Raw genomic sequence first — 5,591 nt, 5'->3', positions numbered from 1 at the left:
GAACATACAGGAGTCGGTTGTAGAACCGTACAGAACAGGCAGGAGTCGGTTGTAGAACCGTACAGAACAGGCTGGAGTCAGCTTGTAGAACCGTACAGAACAGGCTGGAGTCAGCTGTAGAATCGTACAGAACAGGCAGGAGTCGGCTGTAGAACCGTGCAGAACAGGCAGGAGTCGGTTGTAGAACCGTACAGAACAGGCAGGAGTCGGCTGTAGAACCGTACAGAACAGGCTGGAGTCGGTTTTAGAACCGTACAGAACAGGCAGGAGTCGGTTGTAGAACCGTACAGAACCGGAAGGAGTCGGCTGTAGAACCGTACAGAACCGGAAGGAGTCAGCTGTAGAACCGTACAGAACCGGCAGGAGTCGGCTGTAGAACCGTACAGAACAGGCAGGAGTCGGCTGTAGAACCGTGCAGAACAGGCAGGAGTCGGTTGTAGAACCGTACAGAACATACAGGAGTCGGTTGTAGAACCGTACAGAACAGGCAGGAGTCGGTTGTAGAACCGTACAGAACAGGCTGGAGTCAGCTTGTAGAACCGTACAGAACAGGCTGGAGTCAGCTGTAGAATCGTACAGAACAGGCAGGAGTCGGCTGTAGAACCGTGCAGAACAGGCAGGAGTCGGCTGTAGAACCGTACAGAACAGGCAGGAGTCGGCTGTAGAACCGTGCAGAACAGGCAGGAGGCGGTTGTAGAACCGTACAGAACATGCAGGAGTCGGCTGTAGAACCGTACAGAACAGGCAGGAGTCGGCTGTAGAACCGTACAGAACAGGCAGGAGTCGGCTGTAGAACCGTACAGAACATGCAGGAGTCGGCTGTAGAACCGCACAGAACATGCAGGAGTCGGTTGTAGAACCGTACAGAACAGGCTGGAGTCGGCTGTAGAACCGTACAGAACAGGCAGGAGTCGGCTGTAGAACCGTACAAAACAGGCTGGAGTCGGCTGTAGAACCGTACAGAACATGCAGGAGATCGGTTGAAAAACAGTACAGAACATGACTGCGTAATCTTAACCCGCACGATGTAAGAATTGGATCAACTTGATGATAAACCGCCAGTGTTACCATAGATATATAGTCTAGTGCTGTGATAGATATGACGTGTATCGTTACAATATGTCCGTATGATGTAAGACTATTTGCCGAAAAGAAAATGCAATTCGCCGTGCTTTATGACGATGACCCTTTGTTCTGAACACGTGGCCTCACGGAATAACATGAGAAACAAGACACGGAACAACAAAATTTCGCATATGACAATTTTGTTAGTGGAGTAAACTAAGCCATCGTTATCAGGACCCATCAACTATCATTGAGCCAGGACGGTGGCCGATACAGACTACCAACACCCTTTGACTGGAACTCGGGTCATCCTGTGAGAAGGTCACGTGTTCTTATTAACCAGGTCCCAGTCAACCTGAAGAAAGTCTAAGAGCTGGTCGGAAATTCGCTGATTCCCGTTAACCTTGTCCCTGTTGCCTAGCGCATAATGGTATAACCCACAGAGGTTAACCTTGTCCCTGTTGCCTAGCGCATAATGGTATAACCCACAGAGGTTTGGTACCAAACAGCTTCTTCAGCTGGCTGAAGGTTAATCTCTGTGTTAGAAAATAGTTTCCATGGAAACACGACTTTCCTATGTACAATGTTGCAATAGTAAAGGTATGAATGTGTGATGTAGCAAAGTGAGTCCCTAACGGCTGGTATGTACATGTAGTGGTGTAATAGGGATTAATGAACCTATAATGGCACACTTATACAGATAATATAGTAACAGAGATGTCATGTAGCAATTGATATGTATCGATGAATATGTATCGATGGAGGTGTGACACGTAGCGAATCTTACATTTTGTAGTTATAGCTTTGTAGCGAACGTGTTATATGCCCATGATGTTTTAGGTCCGCCTATTGTAGCTCCTCGCAGTTCAGCCCCTTGTTGCGAAAGGTAAGTAGTTCGCAATTGAAAACATACGACTTCCGTCACATATTAGTATCCCAGAATTTGATACCATTGACATGAATTTCCAAAAATTTTTACTCGGAGTACATGCAAAATCATCAAATGATGGCATCCGTGGTGAGTTAGGAACATTTCCCATTTCGATCAACGCTGAGATACAATTAATCAAATACTGGCACCGTCTAGCAAGATTCTTTAATACGTGAAGCATATGATGTTTTACTTTCCGGTGAATACGATTGGACAAATCACGTAACTGACATTCTCAACTATAATGGTTTTGGGTATGTATGGACAAACCCGAGGTTGTATCATGTTGATATGCTAATCGACCAATTACGACTCCGTTTACAGGATACATACATTCAAGAATGGCATTCTTCTATCCAGAATAACTCAAAACTTTCCATTTATTCTACGCTAAAGGAAAGATACGGACAAAAGAAGTATCTTTCGAATGTACACAATTTCGAACTTCGTAGAGCAATTACAAAGATAAGAATCTGTAGTCACAAACTAAATATAGAAGCCGGAAGATATTCTAAAATTCCCCGTGACCAGAGGTTTTGTCCATTCTGCCCAAATGAGATCGAAGACGAGCGTCACTTTGTTATGGATTGTTCTCGATATGATGATAAACGCACACAGCTGTTCACATTACTTTCCACTTGCTCTAAAGACTTTGCTACTCTCTTTTCGATAGATAAATTCAAGTACATTCTGGGAGGCGATAATCCACATTGTGTACAAGTAGGCAAATATATCCACGATTGTTTATACCGTAGAACCAATAGTGTAAATGACACGCTAGACCCTTTATGTTGATGTATCCATACCTATAGATATCCATATATATGTGTTTAGTTGTACTGTAAATTGTAGACCTTACGAAAGTCGCTGTACTTTTGTCGTTCAATAAAGATTGTATAATGATAGCAAACCGCATTATATTGTTTATACTTCCAAGCATACATATTAGGGACGCTCAAAATGTTTGTTTATTTGTTTGTTTATTATGAATCTTAGTTGAGAACATCACACTATTCTTTCTGGAGTCCTCTACATATACAATCCAATAAAATACATTACAACATAATGTCGATCAATCAATTAGCATAAATCAATAACATCAGTATCATGATACATGATGATGCATGTTTTGATGCATGTATAGAGGAAGGTACGGCCTCTCTACAATTTACACAGTACTGTGGCGGTCATTGTTACACTATCAGTAAGGTGTTAAATGACAGCCTGATTTTGTCGGATCAAACACTAGTCAAAGGGCATTTCCAAGCATACGGCAGGGCCCACACGGTGCCGTGAGGAGTACAGCATTAGCTGTGATTTCCGAGGTGTGTAGAACAGTCTCGGAAACTGATAAGATTGTAGGTACTAAATTGTGTGAAATTGGCACAGATGAATGCAAGCTAAAGAAATCATTAAAACATCCTTGCTGCGACCACGACAGATAATAGCCAATTCATTATCAGCCTGATCAGATCGAACTGGTGAATACTGATTTGTGATTTGCCGCATCTCTCATTACAACTCCTGACTCCAAGGGTTTGTGGGTTCATCAGCGGTCGTGGATGGACATGCTTTATTTCTGTTTCATTTGTTAAGAATTATTTCCCTCCCTTTCTCTCGTTTTATATCTGGCCACCTAGGCCAATATATATATAATGCTATGCAAAAGAGAAGTAGTGCTTTAACAATGTGAAATACACTATGCCGCCATATTTTCTATCATGTTAGACTAGTATACTGATGTAAGTAGTTTGTAGTTGTTAGTTATACGTAATTTGCCATACATTGTACCTGTTACAATCGTTGTGCAATAAACTTGACTTGACTTTTAACCCTATCCAGACTGGGGGGGGGGGGGGTTGTAGCGTTTGTTTGCGTGTGTGTGTGTGTATGTATGTATCATATGTCTTCCTTGGCTGGACTTCGCGAACGAAGATCATCTAGGGGCTAGGTCCACGTCGGCCACATGCTCCTTGATGGCTAGTCTCCTATGCGGGACAGACACACCCGTCCACGGCGGTCACAGGGGAATGCTTCGTTGGGGGTCTGGGCCACGGCGGGGCAGTTCTTCCTTCTGCTGCGCTTCTCCTCGTGGGCAGCTTTAATTTGCGGCTCTTCTCGAAAGAGGATACTGCCTGGTATATCCGGACTGTGCTTCGCCAGGCCTCGGTTTGAGGATACTGCCTGGTATATCCGGACTGTGCTTCGCCAGGCCTCGGTTTGAGGATACTGCCTGGTATATCCGGACTGTGCTTCGCCAGGCCTCGGTTTGAGGATACTGCCTGGTATATCCGGACTGTGTTTCGCCAGGCCTCGGTTTGAGGATACTGCCTGGTATATCCGGACTGTGCTTCGCCAGGCCTCGGTTTGAGGATACTGCCTGGTATATCCGGACTGTGCTTCGCCAGGCCTCGGTTTGAGGATACTGCCTGGTATATCCGGACTGTGCTTCGCCAGGCCTCGGTTTGCAGCGAGGGCTGACCACTGGTGATGGTTGATGTCGCAGGCAGAGATCTGACAGAGACGTCTCATATGTATAGTTGACCAATTTAACTCCAGTATGCCTAGATGGAAATATTGGTACGTGGGTGGGCCGTGATTAGACCTTGTTTCGATAATAGCGTGTTGCAGTGGAACTTCCGGGTTTGATCATGAGATCTGAACATGCTTTTGGTCGTGATTATGTAGTCGTAGATTACTCTTCTGGCCCAGAGTAAGTGGTGTAGGTTTGGAACTGCCGAGAGTAAGTGGTGTAGGTTTGGAACTGCCGAGAGTAAGTGGTGTAGGTTAGGAACTGCCGAGAGTAAGTGGTGTAGGTTAGGAACTGCCGAGAGTAAGTGGTGTAAGTTTGGAACTGCCGAGAGTAAGTGGTGTAGGTTTGGAACTGCCGAGAGTAAGTGGTGTAAGTTTGGAACTGCCGAGAGTAAGTGGTGTAGGTTTGGACCTGCCGAGAGTAAGTGGTGTAGGTTTGGACCTGCCAAGAGTAAGTGGTGTAGGTTTGAAACTGCCGAGAGTAAGTGGTGTAGGTTAGGAACTGCCGAGAGTAAGTGGTGTAGGTTTGGAACTGCCGAGAGTAAGTGGTGTAGGTTAGGAACTGCCGAGAGTAAGTGGTGTAGGTTTGGAACTGCCGAGAGTAAGTGGTGTAGGTTTGGAACTGCCGAGAGTAAGTGGTGTAGGTTTGGAACTGCCGAGAGTAAGTGGTGTAGGTTTGGAACTGCCGAGAGTAAGTGGTGTAGGTTTGGAACTGCCGAGAGTAAGTGGTGTAGGTTTGGAACTGCCGAGAGTAAGTGGTGTAGGTTTGGAACTGCCGAGAGTAAGTGGTGTAGGTTTGGAACTGCCGAGAGTAAGTGGTGTAGGTTTGGAACTGCCGAGAGTAAGTGGTGTACCGTGTAGGTTTGGAACTGTTCTAATATATTATGGTCTTATACTATTGCAACATGTGATATTTGTAACTGAGAAAGAGAATTATTTATAAATATGAATATAATAATTAAACGCAAATGAGGCACTTATTCTCCAGAAACTCTAGTAATTGCCCTTTTATTCCTATATTGTCTGCCATGAAGGACAGATCATACTGAAAAATGTATCGAGA

This window comes from Branchiostoma floridae, chromosome 3, assembly GCF_000003815.2.
Source record: "Branchiostoma floridae strain S238N-H82 chromosome 3, Bfl_VNyyK, whole genome shotgun sequence".
NCBI classification, from domain to species: Eukaryota; Metazoa; Chordata; class Leptocardii; order Amphioxiformes; family Branchiostomatidae; genus Branchiostoma; species Branchiostoma floridae.
Note: the sequence above shows the minus strand (reverse complement) of the source record.